At 42.6% G+C, this 20,322-nt stretch overlaps 1 protein-coding gene across 5 annotated transcripts in view; it reads right to left on the reverse strand.

The window, feature by feature from the left end:
• Positions 1–20,322, reverse strand: part of LOC126475206 (ninjurin-2-like) — a 148,596-nt gene that overhangs the window by 81,240 nt on the left and 47,034 nt on the right. The gene's annotated exons all lie outside the window — the stretch shown is intronic.

A 20,322-nucleotide genomic window follows, 5' to 3' on the forward strand; every position in this document is an offset into this window, starting at 1 on the left:
GCGCCTTTAACCGCACGGCCACTTCGGCCGGCGACGAAGCTGAATTGCCGCCCTCAACAAAGAGTGTTTTTTTTATATACGTAGAATGTTCTCGTAAATTCCACAAATAAATAAATCTGAGAACCGTCCAGAAATTAAAAATGTTAAATGACGAGCAATTACGCCAAAAGAATGAGAAACGTGCTGCCAATGACTTCACTTGAGGAGCTACAATAGTATTCGCTTTCAGTGAGTCAGGAATTCGTTGACAACAGAAACCAGAATAATCGAACAGGTAGCAACACTATGTGCTCGTGATCACGAGTCCAACATTCCTGGATCTCCGGTTGCGTTACTAATCGTGACGTGCCTTAGACGATGAGGATCATTAGAGACGGAGCCCAAGCTCGCATAGACCAAGGAGGGGGAAATACATTGGCTTGTTCGCGTTCCGAAGTACCGATGTTGATATTTGCCGTACTCGATATAGCAAAACCACAAAAAAATTAAATCTGGATAGCATTGCAGGGGTTCGAAGCCCATTCCTGCTTTTTGCGAGTCAGGTGTCTTGACCATTGCCTCATCTCGCTCGGTTGCCACACAAAAAACTAGGGCGTCTAGAATTATTCAGCGTTTTCAGTAGGAAGTGGAAGTGTAACTGAGAATACTGCTATTTACCAGCGGCAACTTCGGGCTCCTGGAGCAGCTAGCTAAAAATACAGTAGATGTTTCGTAGAACTGCGCTCTTTTCGGAAGAGTAATTAAGGCTGTGCCCCCTACGAGCACGTAACTGTTTCTGCATTGCCCACATTGAACGTGGCAAGTCGTTCAAAACAAATGCAGAGCGTTTTGGAAGGAACAGTAAACAATTTTGGAAGGTGATAGTATAGACAATTTCCAATAACGCATTCTAAATAACATGTGTGCAGCTTTTTTAAGCTACAGAGCAAAGGTCTCGTTTCACATGTTTGTATTCTAGATGCTATGGGTTTATTTATCGTTCGTCATTTTTGTTTTGAAATCCAAGTTGTGAAATGGTGCTTCTGTTTACATAACTGAACTTTAGTACCGTATAATTTGTCGACCAATCTTCCTGCATCCTTTGACTTACCGCGCGCATTTTCATATACTGAATATGCCGATATTGTATTTGTGTACTGGTTTTGCAGTGGGAACGGCAAACGGTTTCCTAACTACAGAATATCAGATTCAAGAGTTATATGAACGTGAGCTGTCTGTTCTTTCGGACGTGTCCGAAAGAACGGACGCCACTTATTCACGTAATTGATTTGCTTTGATGAGCAATGAAATGACCGCCTCCAGTGCGGATGCACAATTACGCTCGATCTCCTGCGGGAATCTCAAAGTAGCGAGCGTGGAGGACTTGACAGAGACTGTGGATAGGTCGCCCTAGGTGTGAATGTGGCTCGGCTGGGAGGCATGCCGCGGTAGTCCGCGCAATTACGACAAACACTGTGTCCAGATGGGGTAGTTTTAACGCAACTGCCTAATAGTCAGGAGATCCTAGGTTCGAATCACGGTCCGGCACACATTTTCACTCGTCACAGCTGACTCCGCATTTAGTCCCAATACAGCTGGCTTCAATAGAGAACTCTATATAATTAAAAGTGTGAGATCATTAACGTGAGCTGTGAAAGGAATCCGTTAAACTTCGGTCACGCGAAAAATCAGTCAAATCTAAAGTCCTTAAATTCAACTAAATACGTAGAAATTACAATTACGAAAAAAATTAAATTAGAAAGAACACAGAAAATGTTATGGGGATGGCGAACCAAAGACTTTGATTTATTGGCAAAACGCTTAGAAGGTGCAACAGATCTACCAAAACTACTGCCTACACTACGCTTGTCCGTCCTCTTTTGAAGTACTGCTGCGCGATGTGGCATCTTCACCAAAAACGATTAACGGAGTACATCGAGAAAGTTGAAAGAAGGGCAGCACGTTTTGTACTATCGAGAAATAGGGCAGAGAGTGTCACGGTCATGATACAGGATCTGAGGTGGACATAGTTAAAACAAAGGCGTTTCTCGTTGCGGCAGGATCTTCTCACGAAATTTCAATCACCAACTTTCTCCTCCGAATGTGAAAATATGTTGTTGACACTGACCTACATAGGAAGAAATGATCATCATAATAAAATAAGGGAAATCAGAGCTCGCACGAAAAGATATAGGTGTTCGTTTTCTCCGTGCGCTGTTCTAGAATGGAATAATAGAAAATTATTGTGAAGGTGGTTCCATGAACCTTCTGCTAGGCACTTAAGTGTGATTTCAGAGTAGCCATATAGATGTAGATGAATATTTCCTTTCCTTTCTCCCCTCTTCACCTTCAATTTACTTAAGATTCAAGAATGTTGACTCGTGTTTTCTGTGCGAGACTGGTGTAATGTCCAACAGTCAGAAACAGTCGAGCGGTTCTAGGCGCTTCAGTCCGGAACCGCGCAGCTGCTACAGTCGCAGGTTCGATTCCTGTCTCGGGCTTGGATGTGTGTGATGTCCTTAGGCTAGATAGGTTTAAGTAGTTCTACGTCTAGGGGACTGATGAACTCAGATGTTAAGTCCCATAGTGCTTAGAGCCATCAGAAACAGTCACGTTTCTTCGCCACCGAGGTCCCCCGACCTTTCCACTTCAGTTTTTTGCCTGTGATGATGGTTGAAACTCAACGTCTAGAAAGAAGTAGTACCCACAAGGGATGAATTGATCGTTCGGATGACAAACATGCCACTTTCTTAAAAGAACATCAAGACATCCTCAGATGCGGAGATGCAAAGAGATGCGATATCCTCATAGTTTCATTAGCACTGTCTCGCGCTAGGCTGTTACATGAACGCTCGTACTTAGCAACATTTTGAGTCACAGAGCTTTGCTTGGTCACTCCACAGAGAGGCTACATTCTCTTGTATCATTACTGTTAGTTTGTATTGTGGAGAGTTGAAGACGATGGAGAAGCTTGAGAATAGTATTGAGTAGAGAATGTAGACAATGAATGTGGAGGTTGATTATACTTATTGTGCGTAGAATCAGAGAGAAGATGTGCTGGAAAGAGGAGGTTACAGTTGAGCTTTGTCAGTAGTAGGTATGAACTGTTGTTTTACAGAAAACTTCAAGTCAGAATTTGCATATACACTTGTTTCCTAATTTCCGCGCGGTTTTTGTAGCACTTTCTGTTTCATCTTTTGATTTCTTTTCTTGCCGAGCACCCCGATTTTCTTGTGTATTCTTAGGATGATGAGTCTCCTAACGCACATCTCTCCTAACTTTTGAAATACGTTACACTAAATTCCACGTTAACAGAAATTTAGTATTAATCAGATGAGCAAAACTCAAAACTCTACACAGATGGAACCAAATCGACAGCTAGACGTGCAATGGCCGCCTAGTATGCGGGTTGCCAAGAAATACACTCGTATATGACTATAATCCCAACAGCTGAATGGATGGGGAGTGTTTTTTATTTTTTATCTGGTTTCATCAGCAACATTATGATTCTGTACCTATGTTTTAAATTAATACATTACGTATTGCACAAACATTCACACGTACACAAATGAAAATACATTCGCAGAATAATAATAATGTTTCTTGATGTTGGAGCCATCAAGTAGTTTCCTATAATGTAATGAATCCTCATATGATTCGCGAAAAGAGGACTATCTTGGATGTTGGTAATGGAACATTTAACTAGTTTAACTTGAAGTACAATGTTATTCCTCTTTTGTGATTGTTTGTGTGTGCCAACATTATGTGGTTTTATGCAGCTTCTCCATCACTGTGGTTGTCGCTCATGGTGAACGCGAAAATTCTGTTTTGGTAAAGTTTCCAGGAATAACAAGGCTATCCTAATTGCAGTAGGTGTCGTTCACTCATTTCTAGTTCTTTAAACCACCATTTCCTGGGTAGGTTAGATTGTATACAGTAACTCCCCTTCCTTTTTGATATGTGCTCCATTCGCTATTCCACTCTCCCTGTGTTTGTTGACGTGTTTCCGAAATGAAATTGCTCCTTGTCGCGTACAATACTATCGTTAGCATTTTTATCGGCTGTTAGAAACCATTTTTAAATACCAGAAATATGAGGTTCTCCATCTGCAAATATTAAATCAATGCAGACATGTCAAACACATTCTCTCCAAAGAAAAACAGCTCACGTGGATGGTTGTATATTAGTGTACTGACTACTTTTAGAATTAAAGATAATTATATTGGGACCCGGCAGTAGATTGTTGTCACGACAAAATAGTCGCCGGTTGGATGGGTGTTGCGAAAACAAATTTCAAGCAAAATTAGCCTCATCCAACGACCTAAATTGTGACAGTGGCCGTCGTAATGAAATCGTACTACAAGACGCTGTTAATGACAGACATCTAAGACCACTTTTAAAACATAACGCCATCTACTCAGTTAATTACTAATCACTTTGAGTTCAGACATTCTTAATTTTCATTTTGATAAGTGTCAAATGCCGACGATTCATACTTCAGTGTCCGAAGTCCTATGAAAACACTCCATCTTCTCAGACTAACTTTGGGCTTCAGCATAATGACTAAACCTGTCTGAAAGTATTCAAAAGGCCTTTCCTTCGCGAAAACAGCAATTATCTCTTATCTTTGAAACGCGTTTGTTCACCCCGTCTCACGGGGCGACTGCTCCCAAATAGGATGCGATTTCCTCGTACGTTCATTAGCACCGTGTTGCGTTACGCCGTTAGATGGACGGTCGCACTTAACATTAGCAACAATCTGAGTCACTCACATTTTCTTGACGATTTCTCTGTTTCATTTGCGACACGCGTGACAAAGAGTGTTAATCTCTCTTTATTCCTTCACAATATCGCTAAGAAGGAAAGAAAACTTGCGGAAAAACCAGAAAAGCTCCTTGTGAATGGAAGACAAAAGTGAAGTGATGGTCGCTATGCTAAGCATTGCACTGTGACCTACGAACTTCGATAGTGATATAGCACCCCGCAAAAAAAAATAAAAAAAAAAAAAAGTATTCCAGTAATGGCTAGACTGAAGGAAACATCGTTCAAGAAAGTGCAAGACGTTGAAATTTCTAAACTAGACAGACAAACTGACTCAAATAAAGAAGCCAACAAGACAATATGTGACAAGACAGAGGTCGAATCCACTGCAGAGCATTTTCATCCAAAAGATTAATAGGAACAAATTACACAATTCTTTTTTCAGATGCATGCATATCCGAAGGAACAGGCACTGCGGCGACTACAGCCGTTACGAAACACATTAAACGTATTCGCAGCTGCGAATATAAACAACCATGTCCGAAGAAACTTTGCACATAATTCGGAATAATACAGGCATTGCACTATTGTGTTTATCCGCCGACACTGGGCATGCGATTTTCAAGTAAGATGTCTCCCTTGTACGGGAATATACATAATGGGCATACGAGTACAGGATGTAGACACATGGTTGACGACTTATGGTAATTTGGGCCTGGCCGTGAGTCGCGCTCAGAAAGCCAAATGGCGAGGCGAGCGCTCGCGATAAGCGGGAAATCTGGGTTCGAGTACCGGTCCGGCACAAATTTTCATCGTCATTATTCCATTATACTGCAGATGGCTGTCCATATTCACTAATGAGAATACATTTCATGTAGTAATGCGACCTGCCACGGAACGCCGCCTATCCTGCTTTACGGAGCACGCAAACAGCCGACCAGCTTCGCTATTTGCGGAATGTTCGTTCCCACCCGAGTCGGTCCATAACAATTTCCCCTGTGTCGAAGTCATTTATGTCAATGGACTTCACCATTTACAGGCGAATCGCCGATATGGGCGGCAACAAACAACATGTTTCTTTGACGTTAACGATATCTTAGTTCCAGTTGGCATGATGTGTTAATGAAATGACAATTAAATCAACACCCTAAGCTGTCGACAGACGTTGATATACACCAACGGGGACAGTTGAAAATGGTGTGCCCCGACCGGGACTCGAACTCGGGATCTCCTGCTTACACGGCAGACGTTCTATCCATCTGAGCCACCGAGGGCACAGAGCATAGTGCAGCTACAGAGATTTATCCCTTGCACGCTCCCCGCGAGTCCCACATTCCCAACTTAATGTCCACACACTACATTCTTAGTGCCCCTGCCCATTGCACTGATTACTCGCGGCAGACAATCTTACCGAGTCCCGTAAGAGTTCGGGCAATGCGTGTGCATCCAGCACCGAAGGTCAATGGCCGGTTAGCATTAACTATATATGAAGATGGTATCTGTTCTTTCGGCCATGTCCAAATGAACAGATACCATCTTCATATATGATGTGTAAATATCCGTTGTACGCCTAAAATGATATCTATTTCATCAATGGCACGATAGGAATCTTTCATGGTCAGTGTAAGTCAGTACAAAAAAATACGGATGAACATTAATAAAATTGACAAACTGCAGGGATGGATCGTTGACTGGAAATGGAGCAAAAAGATTCTGTGAACCTGTGTCTGGAAACGCGTCGTTGCCACGGTAGATGGCGCCGACGAGTGAAAGTTTCTCTGATCACGTGCCGTGTCTGTCGCGCACAGATGAGCATTATGCAGAATAATGAACCTAGTTCTGGTAAAAGCAGCTTCGTCGGTAAATATGACTGATGGCAGAAGTCCCGTAATTGTGATGGTCTGTTGGAGAAACCATCGACAAAATACTCCTCGTAGGGGGAAATCCGCCGCTGATGGTTCAAATGGTTCAAATGGCTCTAAGTACTATGGGACTTAATGTCTGAGTTCATCAGCCCCGTAGACTTAGAACTACTTAAACCTAACTAACCGAAGGACCTCACTCACATCCATGCCCGAGGCAGGATTCGAACCTGCGACCGTAGCAGCAGCGTGGTTCCGGACTGAAGTGCCTAGAACCGCTCGCCCATAGCGGCCGGCTCCGCCGCTGATATTCCTTGCACTCGTCGCAGGTGATAGGGATAGTAGCCGTTGTCGTGCAGGATACACATAATCGTACTTTGGCTTACACCATGTTGGCGAACCACTTGCCTGCACCTTGTACTGACAAGGGAACCTCCCCATCGCACCCCCCTCAGACGTACTTATAAGTTGGCACAGTGGATAGGCCTTGAAAAACTGAACACAGATCAATCGAGAAAACAGGAAGAAGTTGTGTGGAACTATGAAAAAAATAAGCAAAGTGTACAAACTGAGTAGTCCATGCGCAAGATAGGCAATATCAAGGATAGCATGAGCTAGTGAGCGCCTTGGCCCCGTGGTTAGCGTGAGCGGCTGCGGAAAAAGAGCTCCTTGGTTCAAGTCTTCCCTCAAGTAAAAATTTTAATTTTTTATTTTCAGACAATTATTATCTGTCCGTCCGTTATGTTTTCATCATTTTTTTGGGAGTGATTATCACATCCACAAGAAAACCTAAATCGGGCAAGGTAGAAGAATCTTTTTACCCATTCGCCAAGTGTACAAGTTAGGTGGATCAACAACATATTCCTGTCATGTGACGCACATGCCGTCACCAGTGTCGTATAGAATATAGACGTGTTTTCCTGTGGTGGAATCGGTTTACCTATGACCTTGCGATCAAATGTTTTCAGTTCCCATTGGAGAGGCACGTCCTTTCGTCTACTAATCGCACCGTTTAGCGGTGAGGTCGCAAAACACAGACACTAAACTTATTACAGTGAATATAAACGTCAATGAACGAACGGACAGATCATAACTTTGCGAAGATAAAAAAAGTACACTTTTCAATCGAGGGTGGACTTGACCCAAGGACCTCTCGTTCCGCAGCCGCTCACGCTAACCACGGGGCCACGGCGCTCCTTAGCTCACAGTGTCCTTGATGTTGCCTATCTTGCGCATGGACTTCTCAGTTTGTATATTTTGCTTATTTTTTCCATAGTTCCACACAACTTCTTCCTGTTTTCTCGATTGATCTGTGTTCAGTTTTTCAAGGCCTATCCACTATGCCAACTTATAACTAAATCTGAGGGGGGGTGCGATGGGGAGGTTCCCTTGTGAGGTTCGTCTCACTATCCTGTAGAACTCGATCCTCCAAATCTGGTGTACGCAAAGTTCTGAATGAAACGACCCGTCACACAAACGGCGAAAGAGGGCTTGAAATGTAGTGTTATGTGGTTGGCGCATGCGAGGGTACTTCTATCGTTATAGTTGTGTTGCCTCTCACCCGTTTCCATCTGTTTGGTCGTACACGAACACCATCTCGGTTTGTTCCCGACATGAATATCGGACCATGTTGCTGCTTACAGTACGCTGCGACTCGTAAGGAACACACGTCACGTCGGCGGGAGAACTGTCATTCGTCAGCGCCGCCTACCGCGGCAACGATGAATTCCGTTCACATGTTCATAGGACCTTTTTTCCTCCATTTTCAGTCAGGAATCCGTCCCTGCAGTTTGTCGGTTTTGCTAAAATTCATCATGTATATACTCTGTACTGACTGACATTATTAAAAGCGATAGCTATGTGTTCTACGCCTGGTTCCTCTGTTTTGTAAAGATGAAGCCAGACGAAAGTGTCGTTTTCATTCCATCTTCTTATACTATTTTGAGGACTTACAAGACCAAGCTGTAGAGATTTACTCGATGTAAACACGAGTCATACCTGACAAACGTTACTCATTTAGAGCAGAAACGATATTACAACATTACTCAAGGGTATCAGTCACCACAAAGATGAAGATACACAAAGTTGTCATCTGCCCCATAGTACTGTACGGTTCACAAAGCTGGACGCTTACAGAGAATGAAAGACAAAAACTGAATGTTTTCGAAAGAAAAGTGAGGAGAAAAATCTGGGGACCTGTGTTGGAGAATGGCGTATGGAGAATTCGAAAGAACAATGAAATTTATCCGTTAATGAAGCAACCCACTATCATCGAAAAATTAAAAAGTAGGAGACTGCAACGGGCTGGACATGTGGCTAGAATGGAAAACAACAGAATCACCAAGAAAGCAAAAATGGTTCAAATGGCTCTGAGCACTATGGGACTTAACTTCTATGGTCATCAGTCCGCTAGAACTTAGAACTACTTAAACTTAACCTACCCAAGAACATCACACACATCCATGCCCGAGGCAGGATTCGAACCAGCCACCCCAACGGTCGCGCGGTTCCAGACTGTAGCGCCTAGAACCGCTCGGCTACCACGGCCGGCTACCAAGAAAGCATTTGAAGGAACTCTCCAGGCAACAAGACCATTTGGCCGACCTCGTACAAGGTGGAAAGATGACATAGAGAAGGACATCGCAGACATAGGAATATTTCCGCAGGATGGAGAGAGGCTGCGAGAGATAGAAGGCGGTGGAAGCAGCTCGATGGAGCGCGTGGTCTACAGGGCCTGTGATCGCTAAGAAGAGAGAGAGAGAGAGAGAGAGAAAGAGAGTATCATTCTGTACAAGAAGAGTTTACGATAGTAAACAAAATCAAAAGTTTCATTACAAATGAATGCCTGCTGAAGTCTTCTACAATCTTGTATGATTCTCGTGACCTTAACGAACTTATTCAGAAAAATGGATGACTGCGCATCTGTAGGTCCACAAATGCAAAATTATGGGACGTGATTTACTGTACTACGTCGGTCGCAGTGGCTGCCCCGTAGTCGATGAATGAGTCACGGAATGAGTCTTTCTTTGACCAGTAGGAGGTAGCGGTGCCTTTGCAGTCTGATGGATACTCCTGACCTTGTGTTCTAAGACGCATACCACGCATCCGTACGTGGCGCGTGTTCGCGATCTGTCATCAACATAAAAGACGCCGCCAGCACAGTGGCACGCACTCACTTGGCTATAGAACGACCTCTGCTCCCTTTCAAGTACCTATCTGATATACACGAGAGCTTAAAACGTCCCCCACGAACATGCGTGGCTGAGGGAAAAAAGACAGAGAGAGAAAGATTTTGTGGTCAAAACAAAAAGTGTTGTTTGTAGAAATATGTTCTGTTAAGAAAGTCAGGACGGACATAGAACTGATAGTTAATTACAAATCAAAAATGACCTGCAATTTTTTCATCTTTGATTTCTCCCGACATCGATTATGTTCCTTTGTTGTTCTACATTTGTTCTCCATAATGTCAGCAACTGCTGTTGCTGACAATCCTGATTGAAACTTAGTGATGGCTCTGAGAATCGTCTTACAGGGATCCTATATCTAGATTAAAATGATCATTAAAGTTGTAAGATGACACCAAGAATTTCGCTACCATTCGAAAGTTCACATGAGTCGTTTTTATTCCACTCCTACGTCCACGATTCATTTTCAGTTTGAATTTTGAACAACTGGGTTAAAAGAGAAATCTGCAAAATTAAATATTCGAGACCAAACGGTAACTCACGGTTTACATATTGCTGGCCTTGAGAAAACAAACGTCAAAATGACTTCAAAAGATCTTATTAGTGGAGTCAAACAGTATACTGAAGTCGGTGGTGTATATTTTGAAATTTTAACGGGAAATTGAAGTTATTTCTCTGTGTCTGAACGAACGAGTCACATATGTGTATTACTTGGTTTTAGTAATGTTTTCTCTGTGCAGCAATAGAGATATAGCCGTAATTCCATTCCTACAATATTTACAATTTCGTTTCTTCCCTTCTTTTGTTTAAGAAAATGTTCACAAATAGCAATTTATGACTTTACATTTGCTTAACGATCTTCTGAGTAGGGAAAATCCAGTCATCTTTCTGCTACGAAGATTTTTTTATATTTTGCTGTTGTCGTCGCTGGAGAAAAATTTAGTCACTTGATGTTCAGCAACTCAATCCTATCAAAGCGTTTTGAGTAAACTCATCTTCAGATTATTTGCAGAAAGGTCACACAAGCCATGAGGAACAGAGTTTCTTATATAAAAAGAAATCTGTGCGTCAGTAGAGTTGAGTTGTTGGACATCAGTTGACTAAATTTTTCTCAGGCGACCATAACAGCAGTGTATAAAAAAACAACTCCATATCTATGAAATGGTCGCATGCATCTTTCGTGACGATTATGTCAAAGCTCAAACAACTCATAAGATGTATTTTGGTACACGTTTTTGTGGTACAAGCGGTATTTACTTTAATGAACGCAAAGCATGATATCTAGTAAACGTTGTCGATCTTTGCAATGGAAAATATGCTCAAAAGAAATGTACAGAAAACAAAAGAAGAGCCACATAATATCACATTCGGGCAACTGTTCTATCGGTGTACACCAATATCGTTGTACACCGTTGCTTTTTCTTCAGGGTGGAGTTTTGCGTTTTCTCATGTCCTTGTTACAGTTTCGCTTTTTTGTGTACCACGTTTACGACCGACCGCACAGCAGAAACGCTTATTGCTGAGCAGTTCGCGCACGTGCCGGTTTCGGTTGTTTATCTACAGACATAGAAGTAAAGTAGTAACAGCGAAGTTACTGTGGATTTACAGTTTTCGTAGTGACTTTGTGGAAACGTGAGCATTTCTGAAACATGGAATGAAGTGTAGTGAAGCAATAGACTAAGACATGTTGTTGTTGTTGTGGTCTTCAGTCCTGAGACTGGTTTGATGCAGCTTTCCATGCTGCTCTAAGCTGTGCAAGCTTCTTCATCTCCCAGTACCTACTGCAACCTACATCCTTCTGAATCTGCTTAGTGTATTCATCTCTTGGTCTCCCTCTACGATTTTTACCCTCCACGCTGCCCTCCAATGCTAAATTTGTGATCCCTTGATGCCTCAAAACATGTCCTACCAACCGATCCCTTCTTCTAGTCAAGTTGTGCCACAAACTTCTCTTCTCCCCAATCCTATTCAATACCTCCTTATTAGTTACGTGATCTACCCACCTTATCTTCAGCATTCTTCTGTAGCACCACATTTCGAAAGCTTCTATTCTCTTCTTGTCCAAACTAGTTATTGTCCATGTTTCACTTCCATACATGGCTACACTCCAAACAAATACTTTCAGAAACGACTTCCTGACACTTAAATCTATACTCGATGTTAACAAATTTCTCTTCTTCAGAAACGATTTCCTTTCCATTGCCAGTCTACATTTTATATCCTCTCTACTTCGACCATCATCAGTTATTTTACTCCCTAAATAGAAAATCTCCTTTACTACTTTAAGTGTCTCATTTCCTAATCTAATTCCTTCAGCATCACCCGATTTAATTTGACTACATTCCATTATCCTCGTTTTGCTTTTGTTGATGTTCATCTTATATCCTCGTTTCAAGACACTGTCCATTCCGTTCAACTGCTCTTCCAAGTCCTTTGCTGTCTCTGACAGAATTACAATGTCATCGGCGAACCTCAAAGTTTTTACTTCTTCTCCATGAATTTTAATACCTACTCCGAATTTTTCTTTTGTTTCCTTTACTGCTTGCTCAATATACAGATTGAATAACATCGGGGAGAGGCTACAACCCTGTCTCACTCCTTTCCCAACCACTGCTTCCCTTTCATGCCCCTCGACTCTTATAACTGCGATCTGGTTTCTGTACAAATTGTAAATAGCCTTTCGCTCCCTGTATTTTACCCCTGCCACCTTTAGAATGTGAAAGAGAGTATTCCAGTCAACATTGTCAAAAGCTTTCTCTAAGTCTACAAATGCTAGAAACGTAGGTTTGCCTTTCCTTAATCTTTCTTCTAAGATAAGCCGTAAGGTCAGTATTGCCTCACGTGTTCCAACATTTCTACGGAATCCAAACTGATCTTCCCCGAGGTCCGCTTCTACCAGTTTTTCCATTCGTCTGTAAAGAATTCGCGTTAGTGTTTTGCAGCTGTGACTTATTAAACTGATAGTTCGGTAATTTTCACATCTGTCAACACCTGCTTTCTTTGGGATTGGAATTATTATATTCTTCTTGAAGTCTGTGGGTATTACGCCTGTCTCATACATCTTGCTCACCAGATGGTAGAGTTTTGTCATGACTGGCTCTCCCAAGGCCATCAGTAGTTCTAATGGACTGTTGTCTACTCCCGGGGCCTTGTTTCGACTCAGGTCTTTCAGTGCTCTGTCAAACTCTTCACGCAGTATCTTATCTCCCATTTCATCTTCATCTACATCCTCTTCCATTTCCATAATATTGTCCTCAAGCACATCGCCCTTGTATAAACCCTCTATATACTCCTACCACCTTTCTACCTTCCCTTCTTTGCTTAGAACTGGGTTGCCATCTGAGTTCTTGATATTCATACAAGTGGTTCTCTTCTCTCCAAAGGTCTCTTTAATTTTCCTGTAGGCAGTATCTATCTTACCCCTAGTGAGACAAGCCTCTACATCCTTACATTTGTCCTCTAGCCATCCCTGCTTAGCCGTTTTGCACTTCCTGTCGATCTCATTTTTGAGACGTTTTGTATTCCTTTTTGCCTGCTTCATTTACTGCATTTTTATATTTTCTCCTTTCATCAAATAAATTCAATATTTCTTCTGTTACCCAAGGATTTCTATTAGCCCTCGTCTTTTTACCTACTTGATCGTCTGCTGCCTTCACTACTTCATCCCTCAGAGCTACCCATTCTTCTTCTACTGTATTTCTTTCCCCCATTCCTGTCAATTGTTCCCTTATGCTCTCCCTGAAACTCTGTACGACCTCTGATTTAGTCAGTTTATCCAGGTCCCATCTCCTTAAATTCCCCCTTTTTTTGCAGTTTCTTCAGTTTCAATCTGCAGTTCATAACCAATAGATTGCGGTCAGAATCCACATCTGCCAATGGAAATGTCTTACAATTTAAAACCTGGTTCCTAAATCTCTGTCTTATCATTATATAATCTATCTAATACCTTTTAGTATCTCCAGGATTCTTCCATGTATACAACCTTCTTTCATGATTCTTGAACCAAGTGTTAGCTATGATTAAGTCATGCTCTGTGCAAAATTCTACAAGGCGGCTTCCTCTTTCATTTCTTCCCCCCAATCCATATTCACCCACTATGTTTCCTTCTCTCCCTTTTCCTACTGACGAATTCCAGTCACCCATGACTATTAAATATTCGCCGGCCGAAGTGGCCGTGCGGTTAAAGGCGCTGCAGTCTGGAACCGCAAGACCGCTACGGTCGCAGGTTCGAATCCTGCCTCGGGCATGGATGTTTGTGATGTCCTTAGGTTAGTTAGGTTTAACTAGTTCTAAGTTCTAGGGGACTAATGACCGCAGCAGTTGAGTCCCATAGTGCTCAGAGCCATTTGAACCATTTTTTATTAAATATTCGTCTCCCTTCACTACCTGAATAATTTCTTTTATCTCGTCATACATTTCATCTATTTCTTCATCATCTGCAGAGCTAGTTGACATATGAACTTGTACTACTGTAGTAGGCATGGGCTTTGTGTCTATCTTGGCCACAATAATGCGTTCACTATGCTGTTTGCAGTAGCTAACCCGCACTCCTATTTTTTTATTCATTATTAAACCTACTCCTGCATTACCCCTATTTGATTTTGTATTTATAACCCTGTAATCACCTGACCAAAAGTCTTGTTCCTCCTGCCACCGAACTTCACTAATTCCCACTATACCTAACTTTAACCTATCCATTTCCCTTTTTAAATTTTCTAACCTACCTGCCCGATTAAGGGATCTGACATTCCACGCTCCGATCCGTAGAACGTCAGTTTTCTTTCTCCTGATAACGACGTCCTCTTGAGTAGTCCCCGCCCAGAGATCCGAATGGGGGACTATTTTACCTCCGGAATACTTTACCCAAGAGGACGCCATCATCATTTAATCATACAGTAAAGCTGCATTTCCTCGGGAAAAATTACAGCTGTAGTTTCCCCTTGCTTTCAGCCGTTCGCAGTACCAGCACAGAAAGGCCGTTTTGGTTAATGTTACAAGGCCAGATCAGTCAATCATCCAGACTGTTGCCCCTGCAACTACTGAAAAGGCTGCTGCCCCTCTTCATGAACCACATGTTTGTCTGGCCTCTCAACAGATACCCCTCCGTTGTGGTTGCACCTACGGTACGGCCATCTGTATCGCTGAGGCACGCAAGCCTCCCCACCAACGGCAAGGTCCATGGTTCATGGGGGGAGACATATAATTCGTATATTGGTCGACAGGATAGAAATCCCCTCCTGTCCATCCCGATTTAAAATTTTTGACATTTCAATAAATCATTTCAGGCAAACGTTAGGAGGGCTCGGTCAGCAAGCCTACGGTACATTCGCTCCCTTGTTCTTGTATATTTAAATAGTATTCCATCTCTGAGGACTTTGACGTTGACTGCAATATTTAATTCCTCTTCCGTCAAACATCGAGAATAGTAGTTCGTCCTTAACAAACAGGTATCAACCACAACATACGTATTGCAGTACAGAGGTGTACAGCATTATTGCCATTTGTCGGCACTGGAACGCCTACGTGAACTGGTTATTAGTTTACAGAGTAAGATGGTGGCAGAGTAATGTCTTAACAACTTCTTTTCAATTTACATTGGTTGTGTCACAATTAATATCGAAAACTCACATGGGTAAAAATGTACGGCAATAGAAGCAAAAACTTCCCAGTAAACATGGGTCCGCAAATGAGCCGATGGTGAGATAATTTCGGATACACAGTTATGAGCCGTTACTGAATTCAGTACGAAATAATGCCCTAGTTAGTATAAGTGTACTTGAAATGTAAATTTTTCTATTAAATCTGCATCCACATTTCACCCATGACTCTTGGTTGGAGAATATATGATTAGATGACGTTGATTGTTTCCATCGATCGAGATTTTGAACTAACTTCAACAGTCCTTAGTGAGCGAAAAACGAACTTGGAAACCAATTTTCTATGAAACTTTTGATTCCTCACAATTATGGCAAACAAAAATTTATAAGTTTTGCAGTCCGTGTGGGATTTAATGAAGAATCATTCTCAAACCATCTTCACCGAATACACGTTCACGGCAATACTTTAATATGAACATCAACATTCTCGACCGCAAGAAACGTTTTTATTGTGGTCACCGGTTTCGGTCAGTTACTGACCATCTTCAGACATCATACCATGATGGAAGCCGGTGGCTGAAGACGAAGCGGGTGTTACGAAGTCCACGAACCTCAACTGCTCATATCACCATAGTATGAGATCTGAATATGATCAGTGAAGATTTCTTGCGGTCGAGACTTTATGTTCACTTCAAAGTACTTAAAAAAGAAAACGCTACTCTAAACGAGAAATGTTCTCAAAAATTACTATTCGATATAATACTTATTGCGAAAAAACCAAGCACATTTTTTTTTTCGAATGTAAACTGTATGCAAGCGAGCAAATCGATTTCATTCGACACTTAACCAGACGCGCACGGATAGCGGAGTGCGTTAAAGCGTCCACTTCCGGGATACAGCGAGATGTACCTTGCTCATTAACGACGGGCGGTTTTTAAGCGGTCTTCCACGTACATTTAAGTTCACACTGGGCTGGTTGCTAAGAACCGCCCTAATTGCCTCAATTACACAACACTTTGAAGAACGATGTCACCTTTGACCCACCAATGTTCGCTACACGCACGCTGAAGGAGTACACGGATTCATCCCCGGGGGAGGGCTCCCTGTAGCTTAAAAATACATTTGGAAGTGCCGACCCCATCATAGTAATAGCCTATATACAGAACGCTGTTAGTTCCCCACAAAACTAGATTCGGCCCGGCATTGGCTGAAATGGTGGCACTGGAATGGTTGGAAGAACGACAGTTTATCAGATGTTGTCAACCAGTACAAACTAATATAGCTGCTTTCCTTCATCAAAACTGTATATTAATTTCAAAACTAATTACGTATTTTTTAAAGGAATGTAACCTTTCTCTAATTCGCAACACAGAGGATAATGAAGAAGAAACAACGGAAGAAGAAGAAGAGCAAAACGATGTCCCTAGAAAAATTAATAGGCCTGAAGAGGACATTGCACGCATAAATGATGTTATGCAATTTGAAGCACTCACAAATTCTCCCAACTTGTTGGAACTATTGTATGGTGCAAAAAATTGCCTAGGAAAAAAATTTTGAACAGGAAATGAAAACGAGTTTCCGTCCTTGATATGTGGCGAAAAAAATGATATTTGAATCAAATAAACATGGGAATAATATGTATGCACATACAATAATAAACGAATTTAAAGTTCGAGTGAAAATATAGTAATGCCGTCTTATTTATCAGTTAGTGTTAGTCAAGTGTTCTATTGTCCAACGTACAGTGAATGAAATCTCCTGTGCTGGGGTGAAGGTAAGTAAAGACAGTATATGCATAATTAAAATTTTTTACTGTACTTTAGTGCATGATACCAGACAAATTGTACGTAACTCAGTGAGTTTCGTGTAATCCGGAAACTTCTGCAATTTGGAAAATTATTTTAGTCCTAGACGATTCCGTTTTGAACAAGTTTTATTAAGTTTATACAGTTCCAAGAGAGCACGAATCCTATGCGCACTTGGTCGCAGTCTGGAATATGCGGGAGGCGATGCGGCATTTGACCGACGGCTAAGGAATGCGAGTGCAAGTGATTGGACAACAGTAAAAAATTAGTGATTTTAGTTAGGGTGTGTGTACCTATTCCTGTATGAAATTAAGTGTAGTGGATGTCTGGTGCTATATTAATACTGCTGGAGCTTGAATGAGTAAGAGCGATGTAATGTGCCGAGAGGATTTTAATAGTTTATGATTTCCACGTTGTCGCAAACATAGACGCATTCCATTGTTTCCAGTTCAACCTGTAGGAATCCTGTAGACCTGCTCAAAAAAATGGTTCAAATGGCTCTGAGCACTATGGGACTCAACTGCTGTGGTCATAAGTCCCCTAGAACTTAGAACTACTTAAACCTAACTAACCTAAGGACAGCACACAACACCCAGCCATCACGAGGCAGAGAAAATCCCTGACCCCGCCGGGAATCGAACCCGGGAACCCGTGCGTGGGAAGCGAGAACGCTACCGCACGACCACGAGATGCGGGCTGTAGACCTGCTGTGCGCTCGCTATTTCATGGAATTTTCCACAGCTCATTGTGGTGACACTAACGGAAACTAGGAAAGGGAAACATCTCGATAGAACATACGAGCCTCCGAGTAAAGTAAGACTGGCAGACTTGTCTAGCTGGACGCGCCTTCGCAACACCCGCTCTTGCCGCACCGGGCACAAAAAGCGCGCGGCGCTTAATTGGAGCAGCCTCCGCTATGTGGCCGGCGCCCGTGTTTATCGCCGAGCCGGCATGTGGGTCGTCTGTGCGCCTGCGCAGTGTCGTGTGTCGTGTTTCTTTCCCAGAAACGGGAGGGGGCGACCGCTGCGGCTATGGGGAGTTCTGCGACTCTACACGCCAAGTCGTGCTGCGTATTTAGTCGGTACTGTCACTGGGGAAAAACGGGTTTTGAAACAAATACACTGACGCAAAAAAATCGCAACTCAAATAATTAATTTAGACTAATGTAATTTCGGGAATACTTTGTCTAGGTAACATGCGTAAGTGATTAATATTGCAAATTCACAGGTTAATGTAAGCGCGAGATATGCCATTGAAAATGTGAAATGCTGGTACTTTAATAACCGGTGTAACTGCCGGAATGCTGAACGCAAGCAATCAAATATGCATGCATTGTGTTGTACAGTTGGAAGACGTCAATTTCTGGGATGGAGTTAAATGCCTGTTGCACTTGATCTATCAATACAGGGACGGTTAACGCTGTTTGAGGATGGCGCTGGATTTATCGACCGATGATGTCTCATATATCCTCGGTTGGAGACGGATCTGGTGATCGAACAGGTCAAACCAACATGTCGGCACTCTGTAGAGCATCTTGGATTACAACAGTGGTATGTGGGCGAGCGTTATTCTTTTGGAAAACACTCTCTGGAATGCTGTTCGTGAGCCGGCCGCAGTGGCCGAGCGGTTCTTGGCGGTTCGGTCTGGAACCACGCAACCGCTACGGTCGCAGGTTCGAATCCTGCCTCGGGCGTGGATGTGTGTGATGTCCTTAGTTTAGTTAGGTTTAAGTAGTTCTAAGTTCTAGGGGACTGATGACCACAGATGTTAAGTCACATAGTGCTCAGAGCCATTTGAACCATTTTTGCTGTTCGTGATTAGCAGCACAACAGGTCGAATCACCATATTAACAGATTTGTAGTCACGATGCGTAGGATAACAACGAGAGTGCTCCTGCTGTCATACGATATCTCACCCTGGACCGTAATTTCAGGTGTAGGTCCAGTGTGTCTCGCACGCAGGAAGGTTGGTTGCAGGCCCTCAACTGGCCTCCTCCTAACCAACACACGGCCATCACTGGCACCGAGGCAGAACAGGCTTTCATCAGGAAAGGCAACAGATCTTTACCCTGTCTTCCAGTAAGCTCTTGTTTGACACCAATGAAGTCGCAACTAGCGGTGGTTTGGGGTCAGTGGAATGCACGCTACAGGGCGTCTGCCTCGGAACTGTACTTAAAGTAACCGATTTGTAACAATTCGTTGTGTCACTTTGGTGCCAACTGTTGCTCAAGTTACTGTTGGAGATACAATACAATGCGCCACGTGGACGTCCGGAGACCGGTCTTGCGAGCGTACATTCTCGTGACCATTGCTGCAGCAATCATGTGCAGCGGCTATATTTCTACCAAGTCTTTCTGCGTTATCACAGAAGGAACATCCAGTTTCTCGTAGCCCTATTACACGACGTCGTCTGAACTCTGTGAGACGCTGATAATGGCGACTTTGTCGAGCTGGCATCCTTAAACTACACCAGTTCACCAAATCCAGTCTCAAAAGTAACTAACTCTCACGACGTTTCAGAGTGTGTTTAAAGCAAACCTGATTCGTGTCCTCATAGTGGCGCTACTAGCGCCACTCTTAAGCGACAGGCGCCAAATTTGAATAGACATCACCTTTCAGATGTAGAAATACTCCTACCAATTCTCGTTTATATCGCACAACTTCTCCTTGGTTCTGCGATTTTTCTCCCTCAGTGTAAGTTATAAAGTTAACCTCTGTTTCTAAAAGCAAAAATTGTTTAAATCCATTTATGCAATAGGACTTACTTTCAAAAATTGCTCCCTGAGACTTCAACTAACAATAAAATGTTACAGATCTTATAAACTTTTGTCCCCAAACAACCTCTTATAATTTTTATAATTTTACTTAATACCAATACTCGGTACCAAGTGAAGTGTCTTAGTCGTTAGCACAGTGGACGCTTGTTCGTGAGGACAGTGGTTCAGGTCCGTATCCGGCCATACGGATTTACATTTTCCCTGGTTTTCCTACATCGGTCGTACCAAATGTCGGAATGGTTCGTTTCTGAAGAAAATGGTTCAAATGGCTTTGAGCACTTTGGGACTTAACGTCTGAAGTCATCAGTCCCCTAGAACTTAGAACTACTTAAACTAACTAACCTAAGGACATCACAT

This window comes from Schistocerca serialis, chromosome 4 (genome assembly GCF_023864345.2).
Source record: "Schistocerca serialis cubense isolate TAMUIC-IGC-003099 chromosome 4, iqSchSeri2.2, whole genome shotgun sequence".
Taxonomy (NCBI): domain Eukaryota; kingdom Metazoa; phylum Arthropoda; class Insecta; order Orthoptera; family Acrididae; genus Schistocerca; species Schistocerca serialis.